Here is a 9,577-nt window from a genome sequence, read left to right on the forward strand (position 1 = left end):
GATCAATATTCCTTGAATGTTATTCACAATGGGCTGATGATGTGCACACAGTGAGTGTAAGTGGGGTGATGAAATGCAGGCACATATATATTTGCAATCCCAGCTTTCTCAGCAAGCCTTTTGGACACCGTATTTAAGCCACAGAGCGAAAGATTTGGATCCCAAAAAATCCAGCACAGGAAATTGTTTGGAGGTGCCCAGGAGGGACTCTAATCTACCTAAAAATGAACACTTACATCATTGTCAGTTGTTACTTTCAGCTTGGGGTTTAGAGCATGGAAAAGAGATTTGTATCCTTAGAAACATTTAATAACAGCAAGGCTATTCTAATTTGTTGGAGAGGAATTACAGGCGGCACCGACTCGCCACGAGATGCAGGGCTGTTATTCGTTTAGACGGGCTGTGGGCCTGCGGCAGATGCCAGAAGGCTGAATTACGACTTCTAAATGGTTTTCTTACCATCTGAATGCTTGCCACACAAAACATCCTTCTGCAAATCCTCTGCGCTAAACCAGCCGGCAAGCCAGGAAAAGATCCCGAAATAGGGAAATCTGAATGTTGCTTCACTAAACATCACTGGGCAACACAGTTTTGCGGCAATGCTTGCCAGCATGACAGTCCTATTGCAGTTCCCAGTAGGGTACTACTTTTTGGCCCATTCTACTGGGCTTTTCATTACTGTTTCCTTTTCTGGTGCCAGCTCAGGACAGTGAGATTTTTAATTGACACGAAAGAGCTGGTTGTCTGTACATTAGAACCCCAAGGCTATGTGGTAGTATTTTAATTCTCTGGGATTTTTCATCATTTACATTTTCCAACCTGCCAAGATCTTGCAGGGCGATATTATTATTATCAATTTAATTTTATATACTATCTAATCATCAAGGTGATTTCTAAGTGATCATATAAGATGAACTCATCTATAAAGGCATTGGTTTCCATTGCTTCTAATTCCTCTTTCTCATATTTCCATTTCAAATGGAATAATTAGCTATGGTGACTTCTCTGGAGCGAAGTTTGACTTTTAACATTCTTCCTTGGAGCAAGAAATACACCTTAGTTTACATTTATAAGAAAGAGTGGGGGGGTGTTTGTGTTTCCCTTCCTTCTGGAGTTTTCCACTGAATTAATAATAGTAATAATAATAATTCAATTTATATCCTGCTCTTCCTCCCAAAGGAGCCCTGGGTGGCAAGATACCATCAATATAGAGCTGAATATTTCTGAAGTTGAATATTCCTTCAAGGAGCGACAGGGATCTGTTCAACCTGGTCCATCTCTGCACCAAGACAAAAGTGTGGTGGATCCTTATCCAAAAGATTTTATTTATTTATTTATTTATTTATTTATACATACATACATACATACATACATACATACATACCCCGCCCATCTGGCTGGGTTTCCCCAGCCAGTCTATGCAGGTCCCAACAGAATACATAAAAAAGCAACAAAACACCAAACATTAAAAACTTCCCTAAACAGGGCTGCCTTCGGATGTCTTCTAAAAGTCAGATAGTTGTTTCTTTCCTTGGCATCTGAAGGCAGGGCTTTCCACAGTGTGGGTGCCACTACCAAGAAGGTCCTCTGCCTGGTTCCCTGTAGGTTCACTTCTTGCAGTGAAGACCCTTGGTGCTGGACATCAGTGTCCGGGCAGAACGATGGGGGTGGAGGTGCTCCCTCAGGTATACTGGGCCGAGGCTGTTTAGGGCTTTAAAGGTCAGCACCAACACTTTGAATTGTGCTCGGAAACATACTGGGAGCCAATGTAGGTCCATTTTGCCCATCAACCTGATGAAGACCAACATCCTGGTTCAGGATATCACCAATACTCCACGTACAAGCATTGGTGACCACACCTGAGGTGGTTGACCCTCCACCCCTTATTTCTATCATATACATAGCTTGTCACATGCATTTTCAGGTTTTCTAATACACACAAACCAGAATGTAATTCTGATGGAGAGCAGCATCTTATCTCAGTATTCTTGGTTTGGGTTCAGAGATTATTTTGTTGCAGGTGATAAGATTTGGCTTGAGCCTTTGAGAAAGGGGAGATTAAAAACCCCTCAACAAATAGGATTCAGTGTGCTTGTGGACATTGCATAAGTTTCTATGTATGAATAATTCCTCTGCATCTTTCCAATGTTCAAGGAGTTTTGTGTGGCAATCAGAGGCCATCAAACCATCTCATGCTCTGGTGCTCTTGTTTTGAGGTGCTTGGTAGTTCTTCATCAAATAGTTCTGATCATCATGTTGTTGCTTAGTCGTTTAGTTGTGTCCAACTCTTCGTGACCCCATGGACCAGAGCACGCCAGACACTTCTGTCCTCCACTACCTCCCGCAGTTTGGTCAAACTCATGCTGGTAGCTTCGAGAACACCATCCAACCATCTCGTCCTCTGTCGTCCCCTTCTCCTTGTGCCCGCCATCTTTCCCAACATCAGGGTCTTTTCCAGGGAGTGTTCTCCTCTCATGAGGTGGACAAAGTATTGAAGCCTCAGCTTCACAATCTGTCCTTCCAGTGAGCACTCAGGGCTGATTTCCTTAAGAATGGATAGGTTTGATCTTCTTGCAGTCCATGGGACTCTCAATAGTCTCCTCCAGCACCATAATTCAAAAGCATCAATTTTTCGGCGATCAGCCTTCTTTATGGTCCAGCTCTCACTTCCATACATCACTACTGGGAAAACCATAGCTTTAACTATACGGACCTTTGTTAGCAAGGTCTCTGCTTTTTAAGATGCTGTCTAGGTTTGTCATTGCTTTTCTTCCAAGAAGCAGGCGTCTTTTAATTTCGTGGCTGCTGTCACCATCTGCAGTTATCGTGGAGCCCAAAAAAGTAAAATCTCTCACTGCCTCCATTTCTTCCTCTTCTATTTGCCAGGAGGTGATGGGCCCAGTGGCCATGACCTTTGTTTTTTTGATGTTGAGCTGCAGACCATATTTTGCACTCTCCTCTTTCACCCTCAATACAAGGTTCTTTAATTCCTCCTCACTTTCTGCCATCAAGGTTGTGTCATCTGCATATCTTAGGTTGTTGATATTTCTTCCAGCAATCATACCTACCTACAACCTGAGAGTCAGATTTCCTGATGCTGCAGTGCACCAGCCCAGCCAGAAAACTACAGGAAACTGCACAAGGTAATTATTCCTTGGCCAGAAAATTGAACTTGAAGGTCTGAAATCTAATTGGCTAATCCAAAATCTCAAAAGAGGCAAACAAATTTTACTCAGCTGAATTCTAATTCAGTCTGCTTTAACACAGCTTGTTTGGGATTTATTTATTTTGCATATTTGCTGCTCTGTGGTGCTAGGAAAGAAGGCTTTTAAATGAACATGTATCAGAAAGAATTAAAATATGCAAATGAATATAGCTGGAGTGCTGCTCTGCTCCATGAGAGACGCAAACACATGATGGTGCAATCCTGTAGACATTTACTGAGAAGTCAGCCCTATTTGTTTAATGGAGATACTCCATGCAGTAAGGGAACACAAGAGTGCAGCTTTAATCGGAATTTCTTGATGTATTCCTGTTCCTTGTTTCATATCGTTCTAAATAAATCAGATGGAGTCTCAGCAGTAAGTTTCTCTCAAACAGCTAAGCCGTCCCTCCAAATGAGGCCCCATGTCTAAAAAGTACATACAATTCGACTGGTGTGTTCTTCTCTTCCAGAGCAGTTTCCCCTCACCCTCCCTTTTATTTCATTTCAGAGTGCAGTGTGAAACCTGATCTCTTTAGAGGGTTTGGGAATGGAAAGGAGAGACAGCATGGGAGGGAGAGTAGGAGGAAATTTTAATGCCAACAGGAGAAATAGTCCAGAAACACTCTAGAGATATGCTAGGTTATAATTAATGGCATGAGGTTACAACTTGCAGATGACATTGGTTACAGTAAAAGGTCAGCATCCTGCATTTACTGATTTGGGAGACAGACTCAAAACACTCTTCCCCAATCCTACCCCCATGTCAATGTCCTCCCCAGGGCTTTACTGTCATTCCTGCTTCATTCTTTTGCTTTCTTGTTAGACCCTTACCCTTTTCTTACACGAATATCAATAAATCCCTTAGGATCAAGTAATCTCTCTCTCTCTCTCTCTCTCTCTCTCTCTCTCTCACACACACACACACACACACACACACACACACACACACTTCTGACTGGTGGCAGAATAACGAGAGGTAAGAGATTACCCAAAGAGTATCAAATATATTATTACCAGGGCTTGGCTCTGGGGTAGAAATGAGTATTAAATCCTGCCCCCCAAACCTTGAGTGATTACTGCTATCAACAATTCAGCGTGTATGTGCTCTAGGATGCTTGCCAAAGCTACAAATCTCTTGGCTTCTCCCAGCCAAAGGAGGGAGTGACTGCTGTTACTGTGGGTATTAAAGAAAAGGATCCCTAGGAATGGTCTTAAAATACACTTTTTGCAGTTTAACCTCAAATTTTATCGAACAGCAGATCACAGAACTAGAATCTCCCACATTCAGGAATCCCCCCTGCTTCCTCTCTCACACGCCGGGTCAAAGTGGGGAGAAAAGGTAGAAGTACACAACATCAAGATTATAATCTGTTCATATACTTATTTGCTGCACACTTTTGCTCCACCTCCCCAAAAAGTTGAGGAGACGCAGCCCCTGGTATGTGGAGAGAATGGGCAGCACCCCTTTTCACGCAAAAGTTGAAAGAAGTTGGGGAGAAATTTTGTGACAGTCACACTGCTGGTCCTGCTGCAACCATAGTAAGGTTACCAGACGTCCTCGTTTCCTGGGGACAGTGCTCAGATTTACAAATCAGTCCCCTGACAAAATCCATCTACAGCGGTACCTCAGGTTATAAACACCTCGGGTTACAAACACTTCAGGCTACAGACTCTGCTAACCCGGAAGTAGTACTGGAAGTAGAACTTTGCTTCAGGATGAGAACAGAAATCGCGTAGCGGCAGCACAGTGGTAGCAGGAGGCCCCAAGTGGTACCTCAGGTTAAGAATGGTTTCAGGTTAAGAACGGACCTCCAGAACAAATTAAGTTCATAACCAGAGGTACCACTGTATTTAGTAGGAAGTTGAAATCTGGTAACTTTAAACTATAGGACTTGGCTGAAATTGTTTGGGTTTGTAACTGCAAGTCGCTTCCGTATCAGTGTCATGGAAAGCAAATCTTGCTGCAATTTAACATCAACCATGTGGGGGCCATTCCTCTGAGTGACACTTTAGCCCTTTTTGAAAGCAAACATGAGGCTTTAAACCATTTAGGGGAAGCAGGTGTGCCCCCTCTCCCCGGACCTTCCCATCTTAAGCACGAAGGTCTGAGGGCACAATGTCTGAAGGCAAGTGCAATTGGTTGAAGGTTCCAACACGCCTTCCCACAGGCTTGCATTGCAGGGAGACCTGGAATTACATTCAGCCAAATGTGCCTACAAGCTGCATTTGTGAGTGTGAAAAGTGTGCAAAGGGGTGGGGATAGCAACTGTGTCTTCCCAGTTTAAAACCACTGGTGTGTTGTGGAACACATGAATTGGGCTTTTGTCTCTTCAGGCTACAACACCTGGAGCAGCAGAATTCATCAGAATAACAAAAATTGTGTGTAGCATACGTTTGGTTCAGCTAGAACTCCCTCTCCCATCCCCAGTCACTTGTATATGAACAGAAATGAATGTTAGGCAGAATGAAATTTGCAGTCATTTGTATCTTCTTCTTGATATAGCTCCACATCCCATCTTTGCAAGAATTGTTTTTGCCTTTCTTCACCACCAGCAGGACCACAAAAAAGACGCCATCATTGGAAACTGTCTGACCAGAACATTAAAATGTGAGCAGGTAAAGGTAAGAAGAAGGAAATTCTGTGTCTTCTCAGTTTGTGGCAGAGCCGGATAATGAGTTATCCTACACTAACAAGAGGCCATTAAACCAGCCTGGAAAGACCTGATACACATACGCCCTCAATAACAAGTGGCACCATCTGCTTGAAATTCAGAGGCAAGGGCATAGTAATGAGAGATTTATCGAGTCCAACACTAACCATTTTAATAGTCGATGTCAAACTTATATGACAAGCCTTTTGAGAGGGGAGATGTAGCACATCAGCAAAAGCAATGTGTGTTCTTGGCTGACGGGTAGATGGCTGCTCCGTGAAAGGTGGCTGTGTAGCACAGCATTGTGCCATGCAACAGGGTTCATAAAACTTATGAGCCATGTTGTTCAGGATGACCTGGCTGGGCTTCTGTTTGGCTACAGTGGAAGGGTAATTAAAAATAATTGTGTGCTTAGAAAGACAGCGCTCGGATTGCTGTCCACTACACAGTCCAAGGGCCACACATGATGCACATTGAAGACAGCACATTTCAGTCATGTTCTTTAATGCTAAAGCATGCTGTGGGGAGGCAGAAGGCCAAGGCATGCAGGGCTCCAATTACTGGTTTTGGAAACAAAGTTGAGTTATATACAGTGGTACCTCGGGTTAAGAACTTAATTCGTTCTGGAGGTCTGTTCTTAACCTGAAGCACTGCTTTAGCTAATGGGGCCTCCCACTGCTGCCACGCCACCTCTGTGTGATTTCTGTTCTCACCCTGAAGCAAAGTTCTTAACTTTAGGTACTATTTCTGCGTTAGCGGAGTCTGTAACCTGAAGCATCTGTAACCCGAGGTACTACTGTATTAAGGTTTAAAACACACACACACACACACACAGGTAAAAAGTAAAGGATCCCTGGACTGGTAAAATCCAGTCAAAGGTGACTATGGGGTTGGGGCGCTCATCTCGCTTTGAGGCCAAGGGAGCCAGTGTTTGTCCACAGACAGCTTTCCGGGTCATTTGGCCAGCATGACTAAACTGCTTCTGGCACAATGGAACACCATGACGTAAGCCAGAGTGCACGGAAACACCGTTTACCTTCCTGCCACAGCGGTACCTATTTATCTACTTGCACTGGCATGCTTTCAAACTTTGATGAATGAATGAATGAACGAACGGATGAATCTTTATTTGCATCAACCATCGGCCATAGCAATAAAACAACAATACAACATACAAAGAATAGAAATAAAAAGTCAATTATATAAAATACATTTTAGGGTTTTGAATCAATAGTCAAATAGTGGCTCTTATTCTGATTGCCCCAGCTAAAAACTTTGCAACCTTTGCTGTCACCTGCTCATCTTGATCTGCCAAGAGAAAGGGCACTGTGGCAGTGGTTGGGCGACCTGGAATGGACAATAAAAGAGGGGTGGTAATCTCATTCCTCAAGTCTTTATAAAGAGTGCAAGCCAGAAGGGCATGTGCCACCGATTCGGTACTGCCATCTCCATAGGGACATAAGCGTTTTCATGTGGAATCTGTTGGAATTGTCCCTCAAGTACAGCCGAGGGCAATGTTTTGATGTCCCAGCCCCCTCAGGAGTCCCAGCACCAGAGGAGCCCATGATGCCCATGCCTGTAGGGCCTGAAGAAGCTGCAATGCAACATCTGGATATTCACCGGTTTCCCATCCCAATTTTACAGACCAACCTTCCTCTTCCTACCTTGCTAGTTTTGAATGAGTAAGTAGCTGCTTACACAAGAGAACATCTGAATGTTTCGTCATCACCAGCCACCACCTGCAGCCTCGATTAGGAAAGTCCAGCTCACACGTTTTGTCTCTTAATTAAGGCTTCGCAGTTGAGTGTCACCTACAGCACCACCATTCGGTTCCTCCACCTTCTTGCCCCCTCAGTGTGGGAACATTAATTGTTTTTGTCGAGGTAGTGTCATGTGCTAGGGAGAAGTCAAATAATTAACCAGCCTCCTGCTGAGAATGAAGGGCAGGTTTGCAGAGCCATTATTAACTTTTGCTTAACTGTTTAGGAGTGAATGGATAACTCTGAATCGAGAAAAGAAAAAGAAAAGAAAAGAAAAGAAAAAAAAAAGAAAAGAAAAGAAAAGAAAAGAAAAGGGTGGAATAGACTAGAAATAGACTTCTATATAAAAAGTGGAGCTTTCTTTGAGTTTCGCGGTCCATAACAAAACATTAAAATGACATCGGCCCCATTCACAATGAAAACCTTGTGCTTTATTATAAAGAGCCCTTGCTTAAGGCATCCATTACTCATTTCCGCATTAGACTGCAGCCCTTCAAGTCTGAAACAACTAAGGCCCTTCGGTCGGATCATGCGCCGTAGCAGCAGCTGCTCACACGCTGCATCTTGGTACGCCTTCGTGCAAATTTCGTTGGGCTAGGAATTTTCAATGGACATTCAGCTTTGCACACAAGATTCCTGAAGCCGAGCAAATAAAACCAGAGTTTTTGCTTCCCCCTCCATTTGCCCTCCAAATCCTGGGCACCTCTGGGTCAGAACAGTAAACCTGTATTTAACTCTTACAATGCTGGGGGTGCTCGAAGAAGACGACACAGACCAAAGCACAGGAGAATGTTAGAGCAAGCTTCCTCACACGCCTGGGTTTCCTCCTGAACCAAAAAAAGAGAGAAAAGTTTGAAATGAAGAGAGAGAGAGAAATTGGATGACAGCTTTCAAAACTTTTCCACAGAGAGATGGGGGAGTCTCCAGGTAGCAAACCGAAAGCCTCAATGCCAGCTCCTCATTTAGGCTATGGAACAAGCACCTGGTTTTCATTAACGTCACTGTTATAGTTAATGCGTTGCAGGTGTGAAAGTGTGTGGCTGAAATCTGACAAAACACCTGTCTTTTGTGGCACCATTAGATCTGCCTAGTGTGGGACACGACCCCCTTGGGGGCACTTTGTGCTGCCTTTGAAAGCCACAGTAAGCATTGTCCTATAATTACAAAATCAGAGTCGTGATTGCCAGGAAGAATTCCTTAACAAATTATACCTAATTAGTCTAAAATTACCTTTAATGCATGGTGAAACCATAGGCTCTACTCTGTTCTATAACACCTTCCTTTTTATCTTTATGCAAATATGATTACACACTATCAAACTGGCACCAACCAGACACAAAAAACAGCTGCATCCACTTCTCTGCTTTCAGAATAGGAACTGGATGTGTGCCACTGGTTATATTTTCTGGAATGCTGCATGTAAAAAACACACCAAAAAAACCACAAAAAACCTACTACCCAACAAATAATAACATCCCATTCATTTCTCTGGTACTTCCACTTCTCATACTCAGGTAGGCTGTTTGGATCTGAAAGTCGGTTCCGCCCTCTATACAGAAAGAAAACACAAGGAAAAGTTTTAGGACTGGAGTAGGGAGGTGAGATTCCGGGATCTTGACACAGTGCTATAAAAGGGAGGATTTGGCAGGTAAGAGTTTTTCATGCAGAGAAATAAAAATAAATCCCAATCTGCTTTATTGAGTTATTTTGGATCCAGGACACATCCCCAATCCAACCACACCTCTAACTTCAAGCTCTCCTTGAGTGTTTTTGCCTGGTGGAAATGTGTCGTTGTGATGCTTGCTTGCCTGGATAGAAGGGTGGGGGGTTGAAGTGTGTAGAAACTAGGCCTCCGTATGAAGATAATATTTATATCCATTGCTCTAGCCACTTCTGCCTCTGTACCACTGGCATGTAGACCATGGAAATTTGTCCTGAAGGGAACGTGGCCTTTAGGCTGT

The 9,577-nt window shown here is 43.5% G+C and overlaps 1 long non-coding RNA gene across 1 annotated transcript in view; it reads right to left on the reverse strand.

The window, feature by feature from the left end:
• Positions 1 to 7,945: 7,945 nt before the first annotated feature.
• Positions 7,946 to 9,577, reverse strand: part of LOC310696629 — a 46,563-nt gene continuing 44,931 nt past the window's right edge. The window contains exon 3 of the long non-coding RNA XR_014520659.1: positions 7,946 to 8,443. This is a non-coding gene — a long non-coding RNA (uncharacterized lncRNA). The remainder of the gene's footprint in view (positions 8,444 to 9,577) is intronic.

Source organism: Podarcis liolepis, assembly GCF_965112155.1.
Source record: "Podarcis liolepis genome assembly, chromosome: 17".
Classification (NCBI taxonomy): Eukaryota; Metazoa; Chordata; class Lepidosauria; order Squamata; family Lacertidae; genus Podarcis; species Podarcis liolepis.